The sequence below is a fragment of the Heptranchias perlo genome, chromosome 14, assembly GCF_035084215.1.
Source record: "Heptranchias perlo isolate sHepPer1 chromosome 14, sHepPer1.hap1, whole genome shotgun sequence".
NCBI classification, from domain to species: domain Eukaryota; kingdom Metazoa; phylum Chordata; class Chondrichthyes; order Hexanchiformes; family Hexanchidae; genus Heptranchias; species Heptranchias perlo.
In genome coordinates this window covers 12,014,221-12,028,019 of record NC_090338.1, presented here as the reverse complement: position 1 = coordinate 12,028,019, position 13,799 = coordinate 12,014,221, and the positions used below count along the sequence as shown (strand labels likewise).

General features: G+C 43.2%; 1 long non-coding RNA gene across 5 annotated transcripts in view; it reads left to right on the top strand.

Annotated features, from left to right (window-relative positions):
• The window catches only part of LOC137332312 (uncharacterized), a 41,856-nt gene that overhangs the window by 14,323 nt on the left and 13,734 nt on the right, over positions 1 to 13,799 (top strand). For all 5 annotated transcript variants that reach the window (XR_010965626.1, XR_010965629.1, XR_010965628.1 and 2 more), the window contains exon 2: positions 8,541 to 8,656. This is a non-coding gene — a long non-coding RNA (uncharacterized lncRNA). The remainder of the gene's footprint in view (positions 1 to 8,540; positions 8,657 to 13,799) is intronic.

Genomic DNA, 13,799 nt, shown 5'->3' with positions numbered 1-13,799 from the left:
ATGGTATTCCTGAGACACTTGTCAGACTGATAGAAAACATCTGTAACAAACCCCTGAGCGGTGTTAGAGCGGATTGGAAACTAACGGAATGGTTTAGGTCAGCAGTCGAGGCGAGGCAAGGGGGCACGCTGTCGCCTGATTTATTTAACCTAGTACTGGGAGCAGTAATGAATCTTGCATTAAAAGATGATATTGGAGTAATATGTGGCAAGATTTTAAACTATCTCAGATTTGCTGAAGACATTGACCTTAAGTGCAACATCTAGAACGGGTTTGCGGGGACTAACTGATCAGGTGTACATGGAGAGTAGAAAATTTGGATTAACACAAAGAAAACAAAGGTCGTATCATTTGGGAAGCATCAGGAATATGAAACCGTGAGGCCGCCCACTTTGGACCCAAGAAAGAAAGATCAGAGTATTTTCTAAATGGTGAGAAGCTAGGAACTGAGGAGGAGCAGAGAGATTTAGGGGCCCATGCACTGAAATCACTATAAAGAAGTGGACAGGTACGAAAAATAATTAAAACGGCTAATGGAATGTTAGCCTTTATCTCAAGGGGGCTGGAATATAAAGGGGTGGAAATTATGCTTCAGTCGTATAAAGTTTTGGATAGACCCCATCTGGAGTACCGTGTTCAGGTCTGGGCATCGCACCTCTGGACGGATATATTGGCCTTGGAGGGGGTGCTGTGCAGATTCGCCAGAATGATACTGGGGTTAAAAGGGTTAAATTATGAGGACAGTTTGCATAGACCAGACTTGTATTCCTTAGTATAGAAGATTAAGGGGTGATTTAATTAGGGTGTTTAAGATGATTAAAGGATTTGATAGGGTAGACAGAGAGAAACTATTTCCTCTGGTGGGGGGAGTTCAGAACAAGGGGGGCGTAACCTTCAAATTAGAGCTAGGCCATTCAGGGGTGATGTCAGGAAGCACTTCTTCACACAAAGGGTAGTGGAAATCTGGAACCCTTTCTCCCAAAAGGCTGTGGATGTTGGGGGTCAATTTAAATTTTCAAGGCTGAGATCGATAGATTTTTATTGGGTAAGGGTATCAAGGGATATGGAGAAAAGGCAGGTAAATGGGGATGAGGTACAGATCAGCCATGATCTAATTGATTGGCGGAACAGGCTTCTTAAGGGGCTGAATCGCCTACTCCTGTTCCTATGACTTTACAAACAGCTCTTCCATACCATTATACCTAGGTTCCTTAAACTATGAGTTCACTCACAATGTCGTGTTTATTCATCTGTTGTCATTGGATTCAGTGACTCGATGGCTGAGAATTTCCTCAGAGCTGCTCTCACTCCAATTCTGTAACTTTGCCGGAAGTGTGTCAGAAACCCGGGTGAAGTTCCGACGGAGGAGCAGGAGCAGCTGCCAGGAAATTCCTGGCCAATGTGCTGCCAGCGCCTGTGGAACCATTCCCCAGCGCGGGAGTATCCAAGTTTTATGTCTTTGTGGGCTGACTGTCAGGCCCAACATGTTCTGAAGAGAGGAAATTCGAAGAACAAACACTGAGGTAATTTAACTGGCAAACTAAAAAAGACGAATTAATCCAGAACTTTCTGGACTATTGTTCACATAGTCAAATACAGTTTTATGATAAAATGAAAGCAGTCAGTCCGTTGGACGCACAGGCTTATCATACACCATCTGATGTAAGGAGGATTTCCATCCAGGTCAAGTTGGTGTCAACGTTTAACCTCCAGGTCAATGAGGTGGGAATGGTGAGCAATATCAAAGGCAGGGCCAGACTTGGAAAAGGTTACCTGTGTACTAAGTTTCAATACATCTTCCCAAATCCCCATTGTGTTGCACAAAGTAAATTGGTCACATAAGTGGGGAAAAGTTGGAATGTAATCAATATTAAGCAAGAACCACAGAGGTTTTCATGTCTAACCATTAACACCCGGGAGGTTATAAATGTCAAACTGCCCCCTTGCAGTCCAAAAATTGGATGATGGAGTTGAAAAGGCTGAACTGTTTAGTTAGTTGTGTTTTAGCTTCCTTCAGTGAGGTTTCTCATCTCCTCCTCCTTATATGGAATTCTATAATGTGCTTCCCCCAGTAACACAGCTACTAAATGCACCACCTGTTGTGGTAATGAAATTTATTGATCAGGAAGCCACTATGTTCAATCACTGACTGTGCTGAGCTAGTTGATATTAGCCAGGGTGGCAGTTGGGTACTAAAATTGGCCTTAGTATCTCTGGGCAAAGGGTGAGTGTGTGAGTGTGTTTATGTGTGTGTGTGTGTGTGTGTGTGTGTGTGTTTGTATATGTGTGCGCGCACTCGCGATTGTGGTTTAATAGCTTGCCGAAAGTCGGTGTCTAGGTGAACAGATAAAGAGAAGCCACATCAGCAAAGTGATGGAAGCTGTCGTTGACAGTGTGCTATCAAGCGGAACTTACTCACCAATAACCTGCTCACCGATGCTCAGTTTGGGATCTGCCAGGATCACTCGGCTCCAGACCTCATTACAGCCTTGGTCCAAACGTGGATAAAAGAGCTGAATTCCAGAATTGAGGTGAGAGTGACTGCCCTTGACATCAAGACAGCATTTGACTGAATGTGTCATCAAGGAGCCCTAGTAATATTGAAGTCAATGGGAATCAGGGAGAAAACTCTCCAGTGGCTGAGGTCATACCTAGCACAAAGGAAGATGGTAGCAATTGTTGGAGGCCAATCATCTCAGCCCCAGGACATCGCTACAGGAGTTCCTCAGGGCAGTGCCCTAAGCCCAACCATCTTCAGCTGCTTGATCAATGACCTTCCCTCCATTCCGCTGATGATTGTAGAGTTTTCAGTTCCATTCGCAACCCCCCAGATAATGAAACAGTCCATGCCCGCTTCCAGCAAGACCTGGACAACATCCAGGTTTGGGCTGATAAGTGACAAGTAACATTCATGCCAGACAAGTGCCAGGCAATGACCATCTCCAACAAGAGAGAGTCTAACCACTTCCCCTTGACATTACCATTGCCGAATCCCCCACAATCAACATCCTGGTGGTCACCATTGACCAGAAACTTAACTGGACCAGCCAGATAAATACTGTGGCTACAAAAGCAGGTGAGAGGCTGGGTATTCTGTGGTGAGTGACTCACCTCCTGACTCCCCAAAGCCTTTCCACCATCTACAAGGCATAAGTCAGGAGTGTGATGGAATACTCTCCACTTGCCTGAATGAGTGCAGCTCCAACAACACTCAAGAAGCTCGATACTATCCAGGACACAGCAGCCTGATTGATTGGCACCCCATCCACCACCTTAAATATTCACTCCCAACACTATCGGCGCACTGTAGCTGCAGTGTGTACCATCCACAGGATGCACTGCAGCAACTCGCCAAGACTTCTTCAACAGCATCTCCCAAACCCGCGGCCTCTACCACCTAGAAGGACAAGGGCAGCAGGCATATGGGAAAACCACCATCTGCACATTCCCCTCCAAGTCACTCACCATCCCGACTTGGAAATATATCGCCGTTCCTTCACCGTTGCTGGGTCAAAATCCTGGAACTCCGTACCTAACAGCACTGTGGGAGAACCTTCACCACACGGACTGCAGCAGTTCAAGAAGGCGGGACATCACCACCTTCTCAAGGGCAATTAGGGATGGGCAATAAATGCTGGCCTTGCCAGCGATGCCCACATCCCATGAACGAAATAAAAAAAAACTTGAGGTAAGAACTCCATTACAAAAGCAAGGACTTTATGCTAAACCTTTATAAAACACTAGTTAGGCCCAGCTGGTGTATTGTGGCCGATTCTGGGCACCACACTTTAGAATGGATATCAAGGCCTTGGAGAGGGTGCAGAGGAGGTTTACTGGAATGGTACCAGGGTTACGTGGAGAGACTGGAGAAACTGGGGTTCTTCTCCTTGGAGCAGAGAAGGTTAAGGAGAGATTCGATAGGCACATTCAAAATCATGAAGGGTTTTGATAGAGCAAATAAGGAGGAACTGTTTCCAGTGGCAGAAGGGTCGGTAACCACAGGACACAGATTTAAGGTAATTGGCAAAAGAACTAGAGGTGAGATAAGAATTTTTTTTACGCAGCGAGTTGTTATGATCTAGAACTGCCTGAAAAGGGTGGTGGAAGCAGATTCAATAATAACTTTCAAAAAGGGAATTGGATAAATATTTGAAGGGGAAAAATTTGCAGGGCTGTGAGGAAAGGGCAAGGGAATGGGGCTAATTGGACAGCTCTTTCAAAGAGCCTGCACATGCATGCTGGGCCAAATGGCCTCCTTTTGTGTTGTGTCATTCAATGATTCTATGATTCCCTGCCATTGCTTCAATTGACTATCATTCTAAAAAATGCACGGAACAGTCTATAAAATATGCTTAAAGAATTTTGTAGGACCAGGTAACTCTCTGGGTACGAATCGTCTTACCTGTAGCCCTGCTCCTCAGTTTTAGTTTTTTTGAATTAAGGTTTCATTTTAAAGAAATATTTCCATTGATAATGGTTCCCTAGTGGTGCCTTGCTTCTATCAAGTCGAATAATTTGGAGGGAACTGATTGGGACTTAGCTCATCCAAGAGGATTTTCTTGCAGCTTATCTACTGTGCATTACTCTTGACAGAGCTCAAGTCTATAGAATTAGTAAATACTCAACAGAATCTGAAAACATCTCCTCCAGTTGATTCATGACCATCTATTCTGCATTGAACATTACCCCTGTTCCCTGTACTTACTTTACCTTTATCTCAGTGCTTTCTGAACAAATTGCAAACTGCAGTTATTTTTTATACCCAATTATACATATTCTTGGCTTCGCCAGCCAAATAAGTTGCTCGATCACCAATCTTAAGGAACCCTTTTATAAAAAAAGAATGTAATTGTATCAGGTGTTTGCAACAGTTTGAAGAGCATGTGACATTGCAGTTCTGAAAACATTGCTTAGCTGTGGTGGCGAATCAATGGGAAATTTCCCATAGTCAGCTGAACCTCAAGATGTCTGGAGTGACCTACACTCAGGGTTACATAACGTCACATCAGCAGCTACTTTATCATTACTGTTAGAAGAAACATCTCTAAAAATAGCAACTCCTGACTAAAATAGATTATCTGGTCATTTATTTCATTGCTGTTTTTGGGAGCTTGCTGTGCACAAATTAGCTGCTGCATTTCTTACATTACAACAGTGACTAGACTTCGAAAGTGCTTCATTGACTGTAAAGCACTTTGGGACATCCTGAAGTCGTGAAAGGCGCTATAGAAATGCAAGTGTTTTTTTAACCTGCTTCGGAGCTATTGGAGTGCAGAAGGGGAAAAAAAACAGACAGGCTTCTTAATATTTTCAAGAGAACCATTTTCCATGAACATGTGATTTTACACAACCAGAGTCAGGTTGTGTAAAATCACTTTGACTGTGGCTCAAACAAGAAGCCATGGAGTCAATGTGAGAAAGGATATTAGAGCAATGGAAAGGGTGCAAGTTAGGTTCAATAGGATAATTCCAGGGGATGACAGGATATTGTTATGATGGGAAGCTTGAACAATTAGCACTGCATTCACTGGAGCAGTGAATGTCAAGGGAAATCTAACAGAAGTGATTAACATTATAAAAGGGTTTTAGACGGTAAATAATGAAAGATTATTTCCAGTGGTTGGTGAACGGCAACAAGGGGGCTAGTACTAGAAGATTTTTTTTCAGTTGAAGGGTTATTATCATAAATGGCATTAATGGATAAACGGGTCTTTTTCAGGTTGGCAGACTGTGACTAGTGGGGTACCGCAGGGATCGGTACATGGGCCTCAACTACTCACAATCCAAATCAATGATTTGGATGAGGGGACCAAATGTAATATTTCCAAGTTTGCTGAGGTGGGAATGTGAGTTATGAGGAGGATGCGAAGAGGCTTCAGGGGGATATAGACAGGCTAAGTGAGTGGGCAAGAACATGGCAAATGGAATATAATGTGGAAAAATGTGAAGTTATCCACTTTGGTAGGAAGAACAGAAATGCAGAGTATTTTTTAAAATGGTGAGAGATTGGGAAATGTTGATGTTCAAAGGGACCTGGGTGTCATTGTATATGATTCACTGAAAGCTAACATGCAGGTGCAGCAAGCAATTAGGAAGGCAAATGGTATGTTGGCCTTTATTACAAGAGGATTTGAGTACAGGGATAAAGATGTCTTACTACAATTATATAGGGCCTTGGTGAGACCGCACCTGGAGTATTGTGTACAATTTTGACCTCCTTACCTAAGAAAGGATATACTTGCCTTGGAGGGAGTGCAACAAAGGTTCACCAGACTGATTCCTGGGATGGCGGGATTGTCGTATGAGGAGAGATTGAGTAGACTAGACCTGTATTCTCTAGAGTTTAGACGAATGAGATGTGATCTCATTGAAAAATACAAAATTCTTATAGGGCTGGATAGGGTAGATGCAGGGAGGATGTTTCCCCTGGCTGGGGAGTCTAGAACGAGGGGTCAGAGTCTCAGAATAAGGGGTAGGCCATTTAGGACTGAGATGAGGAGAAATTTCTTCCCTCAGAGGGTGGTGAATCTTTGAAATTCTCTACCCCAAAGGGCTGTGGAGGCTCAGTCATTGAGTACATTCAAAGCAGAGATCGATAGATTTCTGGATATTAAAGGCATCAAGGGATATGGGGATGGTGCAGGAAAATGGCGTTGAGGTAGAAGATCAGCCATAATCTTGTTGAATGGCGGAGCAGGCTCGAGCGGTCAGATGGCCTACTCCTGCTCCTATTTCTTATGTTCTTATGTTCTTACGCCAAGTAAATCAATACAAAGTCTTGAGGAGGAAAAAGATTAAATGTTAGGGTTAAAGAATGGGGATGTGAAATTAGAGTAGATAGCTTGGAATTAGCAGTATTATAGTCACTTGTGTGCTGAAATTTCACACATTCCCACAGACAGTCGAACTAGTGGTAGGCATATTTTTTGGCTGGTGTGGCCATCTTTTTCTTGCTCTTATTCAATGAAGGGAAGACTCAGCATGTCTCAAGAGCCAATGAATTATGTTTGACAGCATTGTCGCTGTTGCAATGGATGCAACCGTGTCAGCCAATTTGTGCACAGCAAGGGCTCATAAATATTAATGAGGTGAAATGACTACTTAATCAGCTTTGGATGCATTGGTTGAGGAAGGAATGTTGGGCCAGGACACCAGGAGAACTCCCTGCTCTTCTTCAAAAAAAGACCAATGGATCTTTAATGTCCACTTGAATAGGCAGATGGGGTCCCCAAAATTCTCACTTGAAAGACATTCCCTCCCACATTGCAGCACTTCTTCAGCATAGTATTCAAGTGTCAGCCTAGATAATTTTCTTGTGCCCTGGAGTAAAACTTGAATCCCCAACCTTCTGACTTAGTAGCAAGAGTGCTACCACTGAGCTAAGCTAAAACTATTGGAGCAATGTCCCTCCTTCTCCCCAAATAATCAAAAGAATTTTACAAACTAGAACCAGAAGTTCTGAATTCCACAAGTACGACCATCAAGGTCTGAGTGTCAACTTGGCTCAATTGGTAGCATTTTCATCTGTGGGTTAGACTTTAGGACTTGAGCACATAGTCTAAGCTGATTTGAAAGATAAAGGTTATGGTAGTGTAGTGGAATGAAAATCCTACAACGTGAATTTTTGGGTCTGCACCAGAAAAATGTTCCTTGATGGAGAAATCCCACTTGGTTCCCCAAATGGTTTACTGATATCTGGCCTGTATGGGACTTTTAGACCCATACTATGTGGTTGACTCTTATTTCTCTTTGAAGTGACCTAGCTAGCCACACCGCTATAAAAAAAGAATTTCCCCACCCTACCCCCAGCTCAAGGCAACGAGAGATGGACAATAAATGTCAAATTCCAGCACCGCCCACATACCGAGAATACAAAATAGTCTCATCTGTTAGTGCTGCATTATAAAGAATGACATCCTTTGGCTGAGATGTTAAGCCGAGTCTGGTCTGCCTGTTCAGGTAGATGTTAAAAATCCCATTTCACTACTTGAAGAAAAGTATGGTCAACAAGAGTTCCACTAGGTACTAAAATTGGACATTAGAAGTAACCTGGGAGTAACCACGGACAATTAAGAGACATGATAATTGGATTGATACTTTCATTAATATCATTTAGCATCAGGCAATTGAGTAGTACACACAATTCCCCTTAGCAAATAACTGCTCCATGCAACTTCTTGCCATTTTTCAGGATCCTGAAAAAAAGTCAGGAATTGATCTTTAAAGTAGCCCCCTAGCCACACATTTAGTAAAAGATTAGGTAGAATAATTATCTTTGAACTGGATCATCCACCTGTCAAATAAAAATCTTTGATGTCTTTTGACTTCAAGCAGGCAGTCTGCTACAACTTTGCCTACCTTGCTGCTTGCTAAAGAATGATAATGTTCTTTTTCTGTGCATGTTACTGAAAATGCCCGATGGTGTTGGATGATCCATTCCTTGATTTAATGTCTACTAGAATACTGAATGTTATGGCTAGTTAAAACTGCTGGAATGCCTTATGTTCTTACAAAGGAAAAAAATCTATTCTATCTTGCAGTTATTTGATCCATGAAGTCCAATTGTTCTTTGGTGCATCTGCTATTCCCAACTAGTTAACATACAAAGAATTCTTCTGATAAAATGGAGTCCTTGAACTGAGGGTGCAGAATTGTGGTACGTATTTTTGGTCCATGGTCCTATTAAAATGGTAATGTTGCACATCTATCAATGTTCTTACTAAGATTGTCAACCTGAGAACAGATGGCTTTACTTTTCCAACAACATTACACTTCTCAGGTGTTATTTCCGAATGTGCTAAGCACATTCACTGATGCCTGTATCCCTGGGCAGTACATACATAATAATTGACTTCCTGTCTCGTTGCGGTATGAACAGGATGCGCAATGCTGTGGTTTGTTCCAGGAGTATTTTTTAGCATATAGAGGTGGAATTACACTCGGTGATGGTATTCTGAAACAGAACGTTGTTGTTGCTAAGACTGTGAAATTGGCTTAGTGGCATTGACAAAAGGTGAACATGTGAGCAGATTCAATGCTCAACAAGAGAACTACACCAATTGAGGGAGCAGCTAAGTATGTCATATGGCCATATAGCACGTAATATGATGCATACACGATGACAGTGACTATACTTCATCACGTATGAAGCACTTTGGGACATCCTGAGACTGTGATAAGGTGCAATATTAAATCAAATTCTTCTTTCTGTTGTCAATGGCAATGGTTTTCATTAATATGATATTGTGGTATACCTACCTGTTAAATAACATTGTTCATTTACCTTCAAGATATGTATCATGCTGTTCAGACAACTAATTGTTACAGTAACAGCAAGCTGCAAATAAACATCATCTGTTTCAGTTTGTGACTATCTTCTAAATGTTGATTCTGTGGAGAAAGAAACAGAAGGTTGATGCTGCCTGACTTGTTGAGTATTTCCAGCATTTTCTGTTTTTATTTCAGATTTCAAGCATCCGCAGCATTTTGCTTTTGTTCTAAATATTGATGTTATGCTGGAACAAAAACAGTATTACCATAACAAGGAACGGACTGCAACGTAGTTGAACTTGGTTAGACCACCTTTGGTCTCCATATTATAAAAAAGGATTCAGAGGTGCTGGAGAAGGTGCAAAAAAGATTTACAAGGAAGTCATGATGAACCTTTATAAAAGGAAGTCATGATGAACCTTTATAAAACACTGGTTCGGCCACAACTGGAGTATAGTGTCCAGTTCTGGGAACCGCATTTTAGGAAGGATGTGAAGGCTTAGAAAGGGTGCAGAAGAGATTTACTAGAATGATTCCGGGGATGAGGGACTTTAGTTACGTGGATAGATTGGAGAAGCTGGGGTTGTTTTCCTTGGAACGGAGATGGTTGAGAGGAGATTTGATAGAGGTATTCAAAATCATGAAGGGTCTGGACAGAGTAGAGAGAGAGAAACTGCTCCCATTGGTGGAAGGGTCAAGAACCAGAGGACATAGATTTAAGGTGGTTGGCAATAGAACCAAAGGTGACATGAGGAAAAACTTTTTTACACAGCGAGTAGGAATGCACTGCCAGAGGGGGTGGTGGAGGCAGATTCAATCATGGCCTTCAAAAGGGAACTGGATAAATACTTGAAAGGAAAAAAAATGCAGAGCTACAGGGATAGGGCAGGGGAGTTGAACTAGCTGGATTGCTCTTGCATAGAGCCGGCACGAACTCAAAGGGCCGAATGGCCTCCTTCCATGCTGTAACCTTTCTATAATTCTATGATTCGATGATACCAGAACTGAGAGATTATACCTATCAAGAAAGATTGAGCAGGCTGGGGCTCTTTTCTCTAGAAAAGAGAAGACTGAGGGGTGACCTGACAGAGGTCTTCAAAATTATGAAAGAGTTTGATAGGGTAGACATAGGGAAGATGTTTCCACCCATGATAAGACAAAAACTAGGGGCCTTAAATGTAAGATAGTCACCAATAAATCCAATAAGGAATTCAAGAGAAACTTCTTCACTCAGAGAGTGGATAAAATGTGGAACTCACTACCACAAGGAGCAGTTGAGGCGAATAGCATAGTTGCATTTAAGGGGAAGCTAGATAAAAACATGAGGGAGAAAGGAATAGAAGGATATCTTGATGGGTCAGATAAAGAAGGGTGAGAGGAGGCTCGATGGAACATAAACACCAGCATGGACCTGTTGGGCTGAATGGCCTGCTTCTGTGCTGTACATTCTATATGTGGTAGCATAGTAGTTATGTTACTGGACTAATAATCAGGAGATATGAGTTCAAATCCTGCCACGTTAGCTGTGGAATTTAAATTCAGTTAATTAAATAAATTCTGGAATAAAAAGTTAGAATCAGCAATGGTGACCATGAAACTACTGGATTGTCGTAAAACCCCATCTGGTTCACTAATGCCCTTGAGGGAAGGAAACCTGCTGTCCTTACCTGGGTAGCAAAGGGCACAGAATATATTCTGGGTGGGCGACTTCAATGTCCATCACTAAGAGTGGCTCGGTAGCACCACTACTGACCGAGTTGGCCAAGTCATGAAGGATATAATTGCCAGAATGGGCCTGCGGCAGTTGGTGAAAGAACCAACATGAGGGAAAAACCTACTTGACCTCGTGCTCACCAATCTACCTGTCATAGATGCATATGTTTATGACAGTATTGGTAGGAGTGACCACTGCACAGTCCTTATGGAGATGAAGTGCTGTCTTCACACTGAGGACACCATCCAACGTGTTGTGTGGCACTACCGCCATGCTAAATGGGATAGATTCAGAACAGATCAAGCAGCTCAAAACTGGATATCCATGAATAGCAGCAGAATTGTATTCTACAACAATCTGTAACCTCATAGCCTGGCATATCCTTCACTCTACCAATACCAACAAGCCAGGGGAGCAACCTTGGCTCAACGAGGAGTGTAGAAGAGCATGCCAGGAGCAGCACCAGATGTATCTAAAAATGAGGTGCCAACCTGGTGAAGCTACAACACAGGACGACATGCACGCTAAACATTGGAAGCAGCATGCTATAGACAGAGATATTACATAACCAATGGATCAGATCAAAGCTCTGCAGTCCTGACACATCCAGTTGAGAATAGTGCCTGGACAATTAAACAACTAACGGGAGGAGGAGGCTCTGTAAACATCCCCATCCCCAATGATGGCAGAGCCTCGCATGTGAGTGCCACAAGACAAGGCTTGAAGCGTTTGAAACCATCTTCAGCTAGAGGTGCCGAGTGGATGATCCATCTCGGCCTCTACCCAAGATCCCCACCATCACAGAAGCCAGTCTTCAAGCAATTCGATTCACTCCATGTGATATCATGAAATGACTGAGTGTGCTGGATACAGCAAAAGCTATGGGGCCCGACAACATCCCGGCTGTAGTACTGAAGACTTGTGCTCCAGAACTAGCTATGCCTATAGTCAAGCTGCTCCAGTACAGCTACAACACTGGCATCCACCCGACAATGTGGAAAATTGCCCAGGTATGTCCTGTCCACAAAAAGCAGGACAAATCCAATCCGGCCAATTACCGCCCCATCAGTCTACTCTCAATCATCAGCAAAGTGATGGAAGGTGTCGTCGACAGTGCTATCAAGCAGCACTTACTCACCAATAACCTGCTCACCAATGCTTAGTTTGGGTTCCGCCAGGACCATTTCGCCCCAAACCTCATTACAGTCTTGGTCCAAACATGAACGAAAGAGCTGAATTCCAGAGGTGAGGTGAGAGTCACTGCCCTTGACATCAAGGCAGCATTTGACTGAGTGTGGCACCAAGGAGCCCTGGTAAAATTGAAGTCAATGGGAATCAGGGGGAAAACTCTCCATTGGCTGGAGTCATACCTAGCACATGGTAGTGGTTGTTGGAGGCCAATAATCTCAGCCCAGGACATTGCTGCAGGAGTTCCTCAGGGCAGTGTCCGAGGCCCAACCATCTTCAGCTGCCTCATCAATGATCTTCCTCCATCATAAGGTCAGAAATGGGGATGCTCGCTGATGATGTTCCGTTCCATTCGCAACCCATCAGATAATGAAGCAGTCCATGCCCGCATGCAGCAAGACTGGGACAACATCCAGGCTTGGGCTGATAAGTGGCAAGTAACATTTGTGCCAGGCAAGTGCCAGGTAATGATCATCTCCAACAAGAGATCGTCTAACCACCTCCCCTTGACATTCAACTGCATTACCATCACCGAATCCCCCATCATCAACATCCTGGGGGCCACCATTAACCAGAAACTTTTAACTGGAGTAAGGAGACCAAAACTGCACACAATACTCCAGGTATGGTCTCACCAAGGCCCTGTATAACTGCAGTAAGACATCCTTGCTCCTGTACTCAAATCCTCTTTCAATGAAGGCCAACATACCATTTGCCTTCCTAACTGTTTGCTGCACCTGCATGTTTGCTTTCAGTGACTGGCGTACAAGGACACCCAGGTCCCTTTGTCCATCAACATTTCCCAATCTATCACCATTTAAATAATACTCTGCCTTTCTGTTTTTCCTTCCGAAGTGGATAACTACACATTTATCCACGTTATACTGCATCTGCCATGTATTTGTCCACTCACTCAACTTGTCTAAATCGCCTTGAAGCCTTTGACTCTGACTATGTACTGACAGGGAGCACAGATCAGGAACTTACGAGCTAGCAGGCTCTGGTGTCGACCCACTCTAGAGCCTTGAGCACAAAATCTAGGCTGACACTCCAGTACAGTACTGAGGGAATGCTGCACTGTCAAAGGTGTTGCCTTTTGGATAAGACTGAGGTCCCCTCTGCCCTCCTAGCTGGATGTAAAAGATCCCACAGTGCTATTTCAAAGAAGAGCATGGGAATTCTCCCCGGTGGCCTGGCCAATATTTGTCCTTCAACCAACATTGCCACTCTTTCATCATGGAGCTGATACAAATCAGCCATGACCTCATTGAATGGTGGAACAGGCTCGAGGGGCTGAATGGCCTACTCCTGTTCCTATGTAAGAGCACCCGATTGCAGAATTAAATCTCAGATTTTTCAACTGCACTGCATCTATTGGTTGCCATATGCACCATTAGTGATTCCAAAGTAAACTTTTATGAAAACTATTGCTTACCTAGTGAACACAGCTCACCCCGGGGCTATTTAGCAGTCTTTGTGATGTAAGCAAATGAAAGTTATCAATCACGCTGCATGTTTTGACATAAGCATGTGTACATAATCAATAATGTAACTAATAGAAGGATATTATACCGCAACTTTCTAGTTGCACTGCTGAGAATAGGAATTACATTTTGATCATTTTATT